The sequence below is a fragment of the Macaca mulatta genome, chromosome 3 (assembly GCF_049350105.2).
Source record: "Macaca mulatta isolate MMU2019108-1 chromosome 3, T2T-MMU8v2.0, whole genome shotgun sequence".
Classification (NCBI taxonomy): Eukaryota; Metazoa; Chordata; class Mammalia; order Primates; family Cercopithecidae; genus Macaca; species Macaca mulatta.
In genome coordinates, this window is record NC_133408.1 from 86,657,061 (window position 1) to 86,673,613 (window position 16,553).

General features: G+C 40.6%; 1 long non-coding RNA gene across 1 annotated transcript in view; it reads right to left on the reverse strand.

The window, feature by feature from the left end:
* Nucleotides 1-2,541: 2,541 nt before the first annotated feature.
* LOC106997440 (uncharacterized) overlaps nt 2,542-16,553 on the reverse strand; it is an 85,385-nt gene continuing 71,373 nt past the window's right edge. Inside the window, exons 3-4 of the long non-coding RNA XR_013415889.1 lie at nt 9,200-9,298; nt 2,542-5,062 (exon numbers count right to left, since the gene is read on the reverse strand). This is a non-coding gene — a long non-coding RNA (uncharacterized LOC106997440). The remainder of the gene's footprint in view (nt 5,063-9,199; nt 9,299-16,553) is intronic.

Here is a 16,553-nt window from a genome sequence, read left to right on the forward strand (position 1 = left end):
CATTTTAACTAGGGCAAGTTTTAGTACCTCTGACACTAGTCTAATAATAAGAATGTAGAATAATTTAAAAACAATTGATAAGCTGACCTTCATTAAATTTCAAAACTTCTGCTCTGTGGAAGACACTGTCAAGAGAATGAAAAGACAAGCCAGAGACTGGGAGGAAATGTTTGCAAAAGACTTATCTGATAAGGGGTTGTTATCAAAACATACGAAAAACTCCTAAAACTCAACAAAAAGAAAATAAACAACCAGATTTAAAAATGTGCCAAACACTTTAACAAAGAAGATGTACAGGTGGCAAATAAGCATATGAAAAGATTTTCCACACTATATGTAATACAAATTAAAATAACAATGAGATTCCAGTGCATGTCTATTCAAATGGCCAAAATTCAGAATGTTGACAATATCAAATGCTGACAAGGAGGTGAAACAACAGGAACTCTCTTTCATTGCTGACGGGAGTTTGAAATGGTACAGCCACTTTAGAAGACAGTTTGACAGTTTCTTATAAAACTAAAGCTACTCTTACTATACAATCCAGCAATCCTTGGAATTAACCCAAAGGAGTTTAAAACTCGTGATCATGTACAAACTCGCATATGGGTGTAGGTTCGCAGTTATTCATAATTGTCAAAATGTGGAAGCAATCAAGATGTCTGTTGGGGTGAATGGATAAATAAAACTGTGGTACATCCAGAAAACAGAATATTATTCATCACAAAAGGAAAAGCTACCCAGCCATGAAAGGACACAGAGGAAACTTAAACCCATATTATTAAGTGAAAGAAGCCAATGGGAAAGGGCTACATACTGTATGATTCCAACTATATGACATTCTGGTAAAGGAAAAACAGTGGTTGTCAGGAGTTTGAGGGGAAGGAGGAAAAAATAGGTGGTGCATAGAAAATGTTTAGGGCAGTGAGACTACTGTGTATGACACTATAATGGTAGATACGTGTCCTTATACATTTGTCCAAACCCACAGAATGTGTAACACCAAGAGTGAACCCTGATGTAAACTATGGTCTCTGGGTGAGAATGATGTGTCAATGCAGCAGGTAGATTGGTTGTAACAAGTGTACCATTCTGGTAGGGCAGCTGTCCCCAACTTTTTTGGCACCAGGGACCAGTTTGGGGGGAGACAATTTTTCCACAGACAGGGGTGGTTTGGGGGATGGTTTTGGGGTGAAACTGTTCCATCTCAGATCATCAGACATTAGATTCTCATAAGGAGTGTGCAACCTAGATCCCTCACATGAGCAATTCACGGTAGGGTTAGCTCCTATGAGAATCTAATGCCACAGCTGATCTGGCAGGCCATGGAGCTCAGGCAGTAATGCTGGCTGGTCCACTGCTCACCTCCTACTGTGCAGTCCAATTCCTAACAGGCCACAGACTGGTACTGGTCTTCTGTGGCCTGAGGGTTGGGGACCCCTGTGATAGGGGATGTTGATAATAGTGCAGGATATGCATATGTAGGGGCAAGAGCCACATGGGAAACTCTTTACTTTCCTCTGAATTTTGCTGTGAATGTACAACTGCTTTTAAAAAGTTAAGTCTTACAAAACAAAACAAAACAAAAAACAAGCAAACAAAAAAGCCAGCTAACATGTAGAAAATGCTAGCTGTGTTTAGAATGGTGTTCTAGCATTTTTATATACCCTAAATTATTCCATCCTCACCATAGCCTTAGGAAGCAGGGACTATTATCGCCAACTTACAGTTGAGGAAACTGAAGTTCAGAGAAGTTGGAGACTTGTGCAATTCATAAAACTGGCAAGGAGCTTGTTCACACCCAGTTGTTTTCTTAACTCTATTGCTTTAGAGAACTGAAAGCAGATGCTAAGATAAAGGAAGCAATGGGAGAAATATGTTCTGAGACCTGCTCTGTCCAAGGCCCTGAGAGGGACCTAGAAGCCATTGTATGAAATTCTATCCCAACCTTGAAGGAGTTACAGGAGTTAAGCAGCATTTAAAAAGCACAATAAAAACGCAGAGCAATAACACAGTGTCAAGCAGTAGGTAGATCAACTGGTCTGGAGACCAGGCATGACTAATTGTGATATGAATTGTCCTCATGCTAAATACCAGGGCACAGAGGATGGAGGGAGAGTCAGCTGAGACCTGGGACAGCCCAGCAAGGTTTCATGGAAAGCAACCGACCTGAACTTAGCCCAGAAATATGGGCACAAGGGGATGTGAGTGGATGGCTGGAGGGGATGTGAGAATTATGAGGGATGATGTGAGCAAATAAGTCATGTTGAAATTTTTCTTTTCTTAAGTGGATTCAAAATAACCAACAAAATATTGTCCTTAAGCCTGGATTTGTATCCACCTCTGAAAAAAATGTGAGATTTTTGGTGGTTTAGTGGCTTTTTTCCCCACATTTGTTTCTCTAGCTATAAAATGAAGGTTTCACTTTCCATATTCCTCCCCCATAGAGATGTTGAAAGGGTTAAAGAATTCTGTAAAGCTTTGAGGGCCTCCTTAAAGCAGTTATGCAAAACCAAATTATAACCATCGTTGTTTTTGTTGTTGGTTTTTATTATCTTTCTTGTAAAACTGCCCCAGGGGAAGCATCACTTTTAGTGTGGTCATAGTCTGCTCAAACACTTAACTGTCTCATTGTGACCCACCTGACTGGAAAGGCGCAGCAGATCCTTGGCCTCCACACATCCTTCTTCCAGCAATCCCTACTGTTCCAGAGGCTTTCCAGGGGCCAGGGCCAGAGTCTGGGGCTGGGACTAACTCACAAATAGGTTTATTTTTCATTTGGCACATACAATCTAAGAAAAAATGAATGCCTTACTGGTATTTAAATGTTGATAAATTTCAGATAAAAATCTAGAATTCTGGCTTCCCTTCTGTAGAAGATCTGACATCCATGGGCCTGCAGGTTGCACATGCCACAGCAGGAATCAGCCAGTTCACTGGATGTGCACTCACTCCTTGACCATACCCCATGTGGCCTTCATCCTCATGGTGGATAACTGCCAGTCCTGAGAAAGATCTATCAGCTTCTTTCAGCGACATCTGTCTGTTTTCCAGCCAAAACACTGACTGGTCTACATTGAGCTGCCTATAATGGCCACCCCAGTGAGTATGGTGCTAGGGCTGGGTCAAGCAGGAAAGAGGTGGCAGGACTAGTTGAGTCGATGGAGACTGAGGCAGAGGGAGAAGGAAGGGATCTGACTTTAGAGCCTGAAGCTAAAGGCCAGGTTCAGGGAGTCAGGTATTAGGCTTTTCCCAGTGGGGAATGGGAGTCAACAGCAAAAGTTCTGGAGCCAATTCCACCAGCCCTGAGCATCTGCCAGGGCATGCCCTTTAGTGACACTGTTTATTTTGATCAGATAATTCATATTTGTACATTATAAACATTGGAGAAATTACATACATATGTGTTGTTGCATACATATGCACCTACACCCACATCTAAGCCCACCACCAGCAATTCCAACATAATAGTTGTGGTTAGGGGTGGGGGGCAGTGTTTTCTGAAAGCTCTGGGCATTTCTCAAGTGCAATGTATAGCTGGGGTTGAGAACTACTGCTCTCGGTGAGCTGATCTTCCTTGTGACCCCTCATCTCCATTCATTCATCTCAGTCTGACTTCAGAAACTGAACATTCTTTAAATTATTCAGTTCCTTCTACGCAAAAACCCAGTCTCTGGGGGCTCCTCTCTTCCTCTTTCAGTTTCCTAACGTATGTCTGGGTGGATGAAGGAGGCTTACTGTGTCTCAGATCTGGGTGGTTGGGTCCTCTGGATGACACCATTTGTCCTATTGGTCATTTGCAGCTCAAGCTGGTCCCTAGAGGAAAATGATATGGCCATCCTTGATGTGGTTAGGGCCTGACAGCCTCCCTGGCTGACTTAGCTCCAGTCTGGCTCATGCAAGTGCCATGTACCTCTCAGAACCAATGTGACATTGTCCAGTTGTTCCCTCTGGCCCAGGATATCAACCTAGAGGAGTCTGCTATGCTAGATATCACCCCAGCACAAAGGCCTCACAGCAGTTCCACTGGCCTTTGAGTATCCCTCAGGGCCTATGCCAATCTGTCCATAACATGATAAATAATCATGGATCTCTGGGCACTACCATGATGGATTGTCAGTTTACATTGATAGAGCCTTGATTGGTGGGTGTGGAGACAGCCTTCAAGAGGGTCACCTTCCATAGTTTTATTAAATTAGAATGAATATACTCTACCTTCTGTTTTCCCCAGAATCACTACCCCTCCCTCTGGTTGTCTGCCCTTGCCTTTTTCTCCATTTCTTCTACCAGATATTGTGTGTCTAGAAGAGGCAAATTTACCTCTACTTCGCGTCCACATCCGTTGGGATTCCCATGTTGTATCTTGTCCCCCTTGGCAGATGGGAATCTTGCAGATAAGGAGACCTAACTCAGGAAGAATTTATGATTGTCCTCATTACAAATCAACTTTCACAAATTCTTCCTTTACACGTTCTTGGCTATTCTTATCCACTTACTCTTCCAGTTGCAGAATCTAGAAGACTTACAATTCTGGAGTACACTTCTTTCTATTAGACCTGTTACCCTTTGAGGCAACAGGTGGTCACTTAGAGTGGCCCAATTCTGTAAGGTAAACTCCACTGTGACACCTTGAATGCCATAGTTGCTATAAAAGAATCTCATATTTAGCTTAAAAGAAAAGGATATGATAGTCACCAGAGCTGTTCAAGATGTTCTGGCTTTCTCTCTTTCTGGATGGAAGAAATCATGTCTTCACCTGCTGGGAATTAGCTGTGGCCAAGAGACTTGCTTTGGCCAAGGAGATATGAAGGCTGATTCTGGCCAGCCATTAGGAGCCACTTTGAGCTTTACCATTGCCTTGGTGTACCCTTCCAATATCTTAGGCAATGTTCCAGGTGGAGGCTGCTCTACCAGCTGGGAACCTGGTTGGGATCCTGGATGGAGAACATCACTCAGCAGAACCCCACATGACCCTCAGTAGATGTGTGGCATGAGTGAGAAAGAAACTTTAGTCTTTTGAAGCCTCTGAGATTCGATGTAGTTTGCTACAGCTGAGCCTATCCTGAGTGAAGAGAAGAATAAGAAGCATGGTGTTTGGTATTTGTGTGTATGCAACCAGGAACAAGTACCATAGCCTCCACCCAACCTAATCCTTTTTAAAAAATGTACTGTTCCTCTTTTAAAGTTATTTTATATGTATTAAAGGAGAAATTCATCTTTAGAAAACAGATCTAAGTCCAAATCACTCTTTTTTTTTTTTTTTTTTTTTTTTTGAGACAGGGTCTCACTCTTTTGCCCAGGTTGGAGTGCAGTGGTGCAAGCATAGCTTACTGCAGTCATGAACTTCTGGGCTCAAGTGGTTCTCCTACCTCAGCCTCCTAAGTAGCTGGGACTACAGGTGTGCACCACCGTGTCTGACTAATTTTTAAAAATTTTTAGTAGAGACAAGGTCTCCCTATGTTACCCAGACTGGTCTCAAATTCCTGAGCTCAAGAGATCTTCCCGCTTCACACCTATAATCCCAGCACTTTGGGAGGTCTCCCAAAATGCTGGGATTTAAGGTGTGAGCTACTGTGTCCAGTCTTAAAAATCACTCTTATCAGAAAATTGAACCCTTTTGCATTGTTGATGGAAATGTAATTGGTACGGCCATTAAGGAAAACAGTATGGAGTTTCCTTTAAAAATTAAAAAAATAGAACTACCATATGATCCAACCATTTCTGAATATATGTCCAAAAGAAATGAAATCAGTATTTCAATTCATGTTCATTGCAGCATTCATAACAGCCAAGACATAGAAACAACCTAAGTGTCCATTTACAGATGAATGGATGAAGAAAACATGATATGTATATGTGTGTGTGTGTATGTGTACATATATATATACACACACATATATATATATGATGGAATATTATTCAACCTTAAAAAGAAATAGCCTGCTATTGGTTGACATCACAGACAAACATGGAGAGCATGATACTGAGTGAAGTCAGTGAGCCATGGAAAGACAAATACTGCATGATCTCACTCATATGTGGAAAAGAGAGTAGAAATAGAGAGTAGAAGAGTGGCTGCCAGAGGCCGGTGGTGAGGACAATGGAGAGGTGTTGGTCAACAGGTACAAAGTTTTAGTTATAAGATGAATAAGTTCTGGAAGTCTAATGGTGGCTATAGTTAATAATACTGTATATTTAGGTGAAGTTTGAAAAGATTTAAAGTGTCCTCGACACACACACACACACACACACACACACACACACACACACACACACACAAAGTAACTGTGGGTGATGATGGACCTGTTAATTAACTTGATTGTGGTAATCATTACACTATACATAGGTATCGCAAATCATCATGTAACCTTGAATACATATGATTTTTAGTTGTTGGTTAAACATTTTAAAATCAAAAAAACAAAACCAAAATCACTCATCAATTGAAGAAATAGTCTAAAACAAGGATGCGGAAAATGAACAACCGCCAAAGAGAGAGCGATGCTCTGCGCCCTCCCCTTCTGCTCAGTGCTTGCCGGTGCTTGCCTCCATACTTTCTAAGAAACACAGAGCAAGAAGTGCTCCAGGCACAGACGCACCTTCCCCTGGCCAATAACCATCGAGATCCTGTCCTGCCTCTCGCTCTGCCCTTCCCCTCTCAGACCCTCCTGACCAGTGTAGGGAAAAGCCTGAGGGACTCTTCGTCATTCTGTTTTTGGAATGTGGAATTGAGAGCTAGCTGGTCTCAAGCACGCAGCCATCTGCCTCTTCTCACAGGGGCCTCACGTTGTTTTCTAGCTGAACAGCGCACAGGAATTTTTCAGCCCCCCCCTCCTCTATCACAAAGCCTGTGATTCCTTTAAAGAACTGCGAAGTAAAGCGTCTTTCCAGTTAAAAAGCCCAAACTGAAATGTGACGGCATCTAAATGTCTTTATCCCCAATTATTAGCCCTCTTCCTAACAGGCCCTCCCATCTGCCTCTGTGCCTAGAAAGAAGTTCCCTGCTACTTCAGCCCCAGTTTTCTTTTCTTTTTCTTTTCTTTTCTTTTCTTTTTTTTGGAGACAGAGTTTCACTCTGTAGCCCAGGCTGGAATGCAGTGGCGCAATCTCAGCTCACTGCAAGCTCTGCCTCCCAGGTTCATGCCATTCTCTTGCCTCAGCCTCCCAAGTAGCTGGGACTACAGGCGCCTGTCACCACGCCCCATGAATTTTTTTGTGCTTTTTAGCAGAGACGGTATTTCACTGTGTTAGCCAGAATGGTCTCGATTTCCTGACCTCCTGATCGGCCCGCCTCGGCCTCGCAACAGTTTTCTTATTTTTAAGGGATTTATCTTTTGATCACTTTATATTATTAGATTGGTGCAAAAGTTATTGTGGTTTTTGTCATTAAAAGCAATGTACTTTTGTACCAACCTAAAATAAATGTTATTTATTTATTCCAAACTTACTTAAAAGAGGACTCAAGGAGGACAAGAAAGATGTGTTTGTATTTCAAGATAAAAAAGGAAATATATGAGGCCGGGCACAGGAATGCCTATATTCCCAGCACCTTGGGAGTCTGAGGTGGGAGGATCACTTGAGCTTAGGAGTTCAAGACCAGCCTGCGCAATACAGGGAGACCTCATCTCTACAAAAAGTTAAAAAAAATTTATTTTGAATTTTTAAGTCCAGGGGTACATGTGCATGTTTGTTACATAGGTAAATGTGTGTCTTGGGGGTTTGTTGTACAGATTATTTCATCACCCAGGTATTAAGTCTAGTACCCATTAGTTATTTTTCTGATCCTCTCCCGCCTCCCACCCGTGACTCTCAATAGGCCCCAGTATGTGTTGTTCCCCTTTATCGGCCATGTGTTCTCATCATTTAGCTCCCACTTATAAGTGAGACCAGGTGGTGTTTGGTTTTCTGTTTCTGTGTTAGTTTGCTAAGGATAATGGCTTCCAGCTTCATTCATGTCCCTACAAAAGACATCATCTTGTTCAAAAAGTACAAAAATTAGCTGGATGTGGTGGCACGTGCCTGTAGTCCCAGCTACTCAGGAGGCTGAGGTGGGAGGATCACCTGAGTCCAGGAGGTCAGAGCTGCAGTGAGCCCTTCTGGTGCCACTGTACTTTAGCCTGGGCCACAAAGCAAGACCCTGTCAAAAGAAAGGAAAGAAAGAAAGAAGGAAGGAAGGAAGGAAGGAAGGAAGGAAGGAAGGAAGGAAGGAAGGAAGGAAGGAAGGAAGGAAGGAGGGAAGGAAGGAAGGAGAGAGAGAGAGGGAGGGAAGGAAGGAAGGAAGAGAGAGAGAGAGAGAAAGAAGAAAGAAAGAAAGAAAGAGAAAGAAAGAAAGGAAAGAAGGAAGGAAGGAAGGAAGGAAAGAAGGAGGGAAGGAAGGAAGGAGAGAGAGAGAGGGAGGGAAGGAAGGAAGAGAGAGAGAGAGAGAAAGAAGAAAGAAAGAAAAAGAAAGAAAGAAAGAGAAAGAAAGAAAGGAAAGAAGGAAGGAAGGAAGGAAGAAAGGAAGGAAGGAAGGAAGGAAGGAAGGAAGAAAGGAAGGAAGGAAGGAAGAAAGGAAGGAAGGAAGGAAGGAAAAGTTGAGCAAAGTAGCCCTCAGCCAAAATGAAAAAGTTACATGAATGTATGCCATGAAATATTTTCCTCTTGCTGAATGTGGGCCAAAACCTGATTTTCCTAAAAATGCCTTTAAAGTGTCATAGTATCCATATAATTAAATAAAATTAGTTCAGGAAAAGAACAACCATTTCTTACAGTGAGACTAAAGGTAATTTCCCCAGGTCTCCTCATAGAAAGGAGACTTGAATTAAAAAAATGAAGTAGGCCAGGTGCAGTGGCTCACACAGGCCTGTAATCCCAGCACTTTGGGAGGCCGAGGCAGGCAGATCACCTGAGGTCAGGAGTTCGAGTCTAGTCTGGTCAACATGGTGAAACCCTGTCACTACTAAAAAAAATATACAAAAATTAGCCGGGTGTAGTGGTGTGCACCTGTAATCCCGGGTACCTGGAAGGCTGAGGCAGGAGAATTGCTTGAACCCAGGAGGCGGAGGTTGCAGTGAGCCAAGATCGTGCCACTCACTCCAGCCTGGGTGACAGAGTGAGATTCCATCTAAAAAAAAACAGGCAGTATCCTCTTTCTATACATGTGACAGATTTCACAGAGTGGATGCTTATAACTTCTCTTAAAATAGAATGATGATATCACCTGTGATTTCACTCTGGTAAAACACTATGGATAGTATGCCTATCCAGGAACTCAGCTCCCAAATCAGCTGGCTTGATGCAACAATGAAATTCGAAGTATCTGTGAGGGAAAGATTAGCCCTCCATGAATTCCTGTTTATGTGGCCAAGCTTCTGAAAGGCATAGGGCAACAATGAATTTGCAAGTATCCCTGTTAACTAAACGTGGACTACAGATATATGTGGCTAGTGAAGTGCAGAGCCATATGTTCTGCGTAGCCAGCCTGCTTCATACAAACAATACAATGAGATTGGGGTGAGGGACAGTTCACAAAAGAAATCTAACTAACTGGTCAAAAAATAAAAAATAAAAAATAGAAGGCTTTCTTAGTGTTGGTGGTTACATAAGCTAGTATAATATTATTGGGCATTTTGTTAATAGTTAGACATATATCTTTGATCTAGCAATTCTATTTCTAGATTGTCACCTAAGGAATTATTTAAGAGTGTGTGCAAATATTAATGATAATGATATTTGTCCTAAAAGAATGAAAACACTGTGAATGTCTACCTCTAAATTGTGGTACCCGCATGTAATGGAATACGATTCCACTATTAAACATGATGTTTTAGATGAATACACATAGTCATGGTCAGTGTTCACTATACATTGCTAAGTTTTATATAAAACAGTTTACTAAAGAATACAAGTATAATAATAGTACTAGTGTGTTGTTATGTTTGTGTAATAGTTATTTTTAATATCAGATTTTTTTTTCCTTCTACATACTGCTTTCCACAAAGCCTTTTGGTTCCCATTCCTTTTTCCTTTAACAGCATCAGATCCCATATATTTCTAGTTACTTTCAGCTATCAAATATTCTCCATTTTAAATTTCCAATCTCAATCCAACTCCAATGTCATCACCTGCCCCCTGGTTGTCAGCTTGAGACATTTGGAAGGTGAAGGGAGGGCCTGCTTTTCTTCTTAAGGGGAGGAGACAAGAGAGACCGTCTTTTTCCTTGATGATTTGGCCATGGTCACAGTCATCTCCTTGCTGGAGTCTTTGCTGCTCTGGCTAAAACACGCTGACAGCACTGCCCTCTACGGAGTGGGTATCCAAATGCAGACCCTTCAAGAGCCCCTAGCGGAGCCTCACTATGCCTGCCAACTGCACATTTCCCTGATGTGATAGATCCACCCTTCCATGCCCTGTCAATTTCCGCCATACACAATCACATGGGCTTTCCTCCTGGATCCCCTTCTAAGTGGAGCAAGATGATCTCTCCGCTTGTACCTTCTGTGGTTCCGCCGTGAGCACACAGGAGGCACAGGCCTTCCGGACATGCCAGTGCCATTGTGCAGATGCAAGCGGCCCCACTGACACCCCCTCTTGGTACCCTGCTCTCTGGTTCATTTCCTTTTCCAATCAGGCAGAGTCAGGCAAGCCAGTCTGCCACCTGAGTAGACATCCAATGGGAGCATAGGCTAATCATTCCTTGTTGCAAATACTCCCAAGCTGCTTCAGTAATTTCCTTGGAGCTGCCTCACTTGACTTCGAAGAGGAAAGTGCACGACCACCTCACTAGACAAAAAGACACACACAAAATTATTCTTACTCTAAATCTAAATAACCTACAAAGCTAACAACCTCAATACTTCCCCCTTCCTCTGCTTATACAGACCCTGAAGGAAGGAGCATTGGGATGGTGCCTGGCCATGGGGGTGAGGATTCTGTCATTTCTTACTAAGTCTTGGGTTAAAGTATCTAGTCTCATTAGGGGACCTTAGTGCTTTTTTTTTTTTTTTTTTTTTAATTTCGGCATTGGAGGTTTAGGTAAATTTCAAGAAAAAAATTGGAAAAAGTTTCAAATATCTTATAAATACAAATGTACGTATACACAGTCCCAGAAAGAGTTTTGAAGCTATACATCAAAGTGTTAACGTTTCCATAGTAAAATAAGAGTTTTATAATTTTTTGTCTCTTTGTGGCCTACATGTTTTAATTTTTCTATCCAAAACCTGTTTTGGTTTTATAATAAAGGGGATACACAAACGTTATTTTTATTAAAAAAAAAAAACACTATTCATCCCAAAAGGTAAAAGGATAAATAAGTTGTAGTATATCCATCCAATTGAATACTACTAAGTAATAAAATGGAGCAACTTACTAATAGAAGCAACAACATAAATGAATCAAAAAATATTATGCTGAGAAAAAGAAATCTGACACAAAGGAGTATATCATTTGTATGATTTTGTTTATTTGAGATTCTAGACCAGATAAAGCTCATCTATAGTGATAGTGATAGAAATCAGATCAGTGATTGTCTAGATGGGAGGGTCGGGAAGACTGACTGCAAGGGGGTCAAGGAAGCTTTCTGGGGTAATGGAAATGTTCATGTCTTTATTGGGGTAGACAATTGCCTAACTCATTAAATTGTATACTTAAAATGAGTGCATTTTTAAAATTTTACTTTAAGTTCTGGTATACATGTGCAGAATGTGCAGGTTTGTTACATAGGTATACATGTGCCATGGTGGTTTGCTGCACCTATCAATCCATCACCTAGGTTTTAAGTCCTACATGCATCAGGTATTTGTTCTAATGCTCTCCCTCCCCTTGCCTCCCATCCCCCAATAGGACCCGGTATGTGATGTTCCCCTCCCTGTATCCATGTGTTCTCATTGTTCAACTCCCACTTATGAGTGAGAATATGCAGTGTTTGGTTCGTCCATGTCCCTGCAAAGGACATGATCATTCTTTTTTATGGCTTCATAGTGTTCCATGGTGTATATGTGCTACATCTTCTTTATCCAGTCTATCACTAATGGGGATTTGGGTTGGTTTCAAGTCTTTGCTATTGTAGATACTGCTGCAATAAACATACGTGTGCATGTGTCTTTATAGTAGAATGATTTATAATCCTTCGGGTATATACCCAGTAATGGGATTGCTGGGTCAAATGGTATGAGTGCATTTTATCATATGTAAATTACACTTCAGTAAAGTTGATGTTTAGAAAAAGTTTTGGTTTTGTTTTATTGTTGGAAAATTAGTGAGATTTCAGAGCTAAAACTATGAAACTCTTAGAAGAAAACATGGGATAAATTTTTATGATCTTAGCTTTGGCAATGTTTTCTTAGATATGACATCAAAAGCATAAGGAACAAAAGAAGGATAGATAAGTTGGATTTCATCTAAAAATTTTATACATTGAAGGATTCTATCGAGAGGGAAAAGACAATCCATAGAAAGGAAGAAAATATTTGTGAATTATATATATGATGGGGTCTACTCAGAATACACAGAGAGCACTTACAACTCAGTAACAAAAAGTCAAACAAGTCAATTAAGAAATGGTCAAAAAACTTGAAAAGACATTTTACCAAAGAAGTTATCCAAATGGCCAACAAGCACATGAAAAGGCATTCAAAATCCTTAGTCATCAGGGAAACGCAGATCAAAACCACAATGAACTACCATTTCACACACACTAGGATGGCTGTATGAGTACAAAAAGGAAAACAAGTATTGGGGAGGATGTAGAGAGACTGGAACCCTCATACCTTCCTGGTAGAAATGTAAAATGGTGCAGCTGCGGTGGAAAAGCTTAGTGATTCCTCAAAATTTAAATATAAAATTACCACAAAACACAGGCAATTTCACTCCTGCGTATATGCACAAAAGAACTGAAAGCAGAAGTTCAAGCCAAAGCCTGTACACAAATGTTCACAGCATATTATTTACAAAAGCCAAAAGGTGGAAACAATTCAAATGTTCACCAACAGATTAACAGACAAAATGTGATATATTCATACAATGGAGTATTATTCAGCCATAAAAAGTGAAGTTCTGATCCATTCTACAACATGAATGAAGCTTGGAGACACTATGCAAAATGAAAGAAGCCAGATACAAAAGGCCAAATATTGTGTGATTTCATGTATATGAAACATCTAGAGTAGATAAATCCATAGAGACTGGATGCAGACTGATGGTTGCCAAAGGCTGGGGGGGGGGCAGGGGAGTGACTACTTAATGCATAAGGAGTTTTTTGGAGAAGTGATGAAAATGTTCTGGTGATAGTGGTAGTGGCTGTACAACACTGTGAAGGTACTTATTGCCACTGAATTGTGCACTTTAAAAGGTTTGCATTAAAAGTGCACCTTGTGATTAAAATGGTAAATGTCAAGTTAAGTGTATTTTATCACAATAAAAAAATAGTCAAATGTGATGGTGAAACTATCACATATGTTTCACCCCTCCTGCTATCATGTCAAAGAACTTCCTCAGAGTTATACTCCTGGCTTCCCAGGTTTGGTTCAGTCTCTTCCTGAGGAAGGTGTTTCTCAGGGCAGTCTCCACCAGAGATGCTCCTGCTCAGCATGCCCTGTGACTGGCTGAGTTAGCCCCATTCAAGAAGTTTCAGCAAGACCATTTGTCCTATATCTAAACCATGTCACCCAGACTCGTTTTTATTAATAACAAAGCTAGCACGTTGGTCTCATCTGGATTCTTCATCTGCTTGTCTACATTTCCGATGTTAAGTTGAAGTTGGGTGGGAAGAGGAATATTCTTCACTGAAATCTCCCCCTGACCACTCTTCCTTGGCACTCAAACCCCAGGAGACACAGAGTTTTAAACCATAATACATGACCACAATTAACCTCTAAACTGCTTAAAGTATGTGCAAGGAAACCCTCACCTGGGCCATTTTAAAAAGGATCAAGCCAGAAAAAAAGAAAGAAAGAAAGAAAGAAAGAAAGAAAGAAAGAAAGAAAGAAAGAAAGAAAGAAAGAAAGAAAGAAAGAAAGAAAGATCTATCTTTGAGCACTGAAACTTCCTGCGATCCAAGCTAAACTTACAAAATGTGGTTTGTATAATCAAATACGTCAGGCTACTCCAAGTGATTTATTAATTACAAACTAGTTAAAACTAGGGAGACATTCAGAAAAAAATATTTTAATCTCCTTATCGTTCCATGTTTTTCTTCATTCCTCTCTCTATTTTCCTTCTTTACAATGTGTCACCCTTATTTGAAGAGTATGACTTCAGGGTGTTAATATAGGACTGTGAAGGCAAAATAGCATTTAGAATTGAGAAATAAGTTATCTGCTTTTCTGCAGAGAATTGCTAAAACAAAAGGAAAACAAACAAAAATAAGTACCTAATAAATCAGTAAATATGGTATCACATTTCTAATGTTGAAAACTTCTTATTGGAATTCACCAGCATATTTCAAAACAAACCAAAAAACAAAAACAAAAGGAAAAAACACCCACATTTTATAAAACTAATATCTGATTGGATGCATTTAAAATTCTTCGTTTCACACCAAGTGGCCTATAGAAAACTTGAAAAGAAATCGTATAAATAGTGTAAAGAAGAGTTAAAGAGTTCCCTTATCTTCGTGGGAAGATAAGATTTCAAGAAAGAAAAGTATGATTGGCAATAAAATAAATGCCTTGAAACATCTGAAGAGCTTTTGCTGAGGGAATAATGTACTAGAGTCGTTGTCTCTTTGGTCATCATTATTTAATTTTCTTCTAGAAAAGCAAAGGCTGCTTTACACTAAGAATCACTAAACATAAGAGTGAGTTCTCAACAGTGGCTGGAGAGTTTGAGAACAGATGGTTAGTGTCAGAGGGACATCGCATTCTGATGGCTTGGTGCAGGCTTGTTGAAGGCATGGATGAAGCAGATTGCTTGCTTTCCTTTCTGTCCTCTAATTCTGTTAAGAATGTTACCAGCTGCTAAAGGGGTGCCCGGTGGGCTGGAAGGAGAGAGTAAGAAGGCAGCCTAACTGCCCCCAGAAAATTTTATTTTATTTTCTTATAATAACAATTCTGGTTGCTATAACTATGTTCTTTACACCTGGGGATTTTTAGGACTCCTATCTGTAATGCACATGAGCTCTAATTTTATATTCTATAGTGAACTGTGCCCTCTTTCTGAGACAGGACTGTGATTCCACATTCCTGTTGTAGATACAATGTGTATGAAAGTGTTAGTAACAAAGGGGCCATACACACTGGTACCAATCGGATTCTCATGCCTCACATTAAGTATGACAAGCTGTGTCCCCAGACCTCACTGAAATAAAAGTGGAAAAACCCAAATTCATATGGTTAGGAAACACATAATTTGTCCCTGAAGTTATTTTTTTTTAAGAACCACAATGTCTATCAAAAATAGTGATGGCCATAGCCTTCTGTGCAGGAATTCCTCTTCTAGGCATTTATCCTGGAGAAGAATCCATATGTTTATGCAACAGGGTTTATTGAAGTATTTATTATCTGTCTGATGAATTGACAGCAAACTAAACAAAATGAAATGGTAAATTTTCTGTGGTATAGTCATCCCATAAAATATTACACAATAATGACTGGGTGCGGTGGCTCACACCTGTAATCCCAACACACTGGGAGGCCGAGATGGGTGGATCACCTGAGGTCAAGAGTTCGAGACCAGCCTGATCAATATGGTGAAACCCCATCTCTACTAAAAATATAAAAAGTAGCTGGGCATGGTGGCATGCACATGTAGTCCCAGTTACTCAGGAGGCTAAGACAGAATTGCTTGAACCCGGGAGGCGGAGGTTGCAGTGAGTTGAGATCGTGCCACTGCAATCCAGCCTGGGTGACAGAGTAAGACTCCCTCTCAAAACAAACATACACACACACACACAATTACACAATAATGATGGAGGCAGAGCTACATATTTGGACATAAAAGATATCTTAGATATATTGCTAAATGAAAAAGCAGGTTTCACAAAGACATGAAAAGCATGATTCCATTTGTGTAAAAAACAGAAAATAAAACCAAACTATATAGCAAGATTCAGACTGAAGAAAGTTTGAAAACTCTCAATGTGCCCATCACTGTAGCAATGACTTTATATATGCTATCTCATTGGAAACCCATAATTGCTTCTTAGAAAGTGAACTATTATTATCCACATTAGAGATAAAGAAAGTGAGGCACAGAGGTTAAGTAACATACCTCCAAGGGGAATAATGTAAGCACATGAAAATACATAGAAAGAATCCAAGACAGGGCTGGGTGCAGTGGCTCACACCCGTAATCCAAGCACTTTAGGAGGCTAAGGCGGGTGGATCATGAGGTGAGGAGTTCAAGACCAGCCTGGCCAAGATGGTGAAACTTCATCTCTACTAAAAACACACAAAATATTTTCTTCCTGAGAGAAAATGGGATTGGATAGGATTCGGTGGTGGCTGTATTCTATATATGTATATGTATTGGTGGCTTACACAATAAATATTTCTCACAGTTCTGGAGGCTGGGAGGTCCCAGATCAAAGTGCCAGCAGATGTGGTATCTGGTGAGGGCCCTCTTCCTGTCTTGTAGCT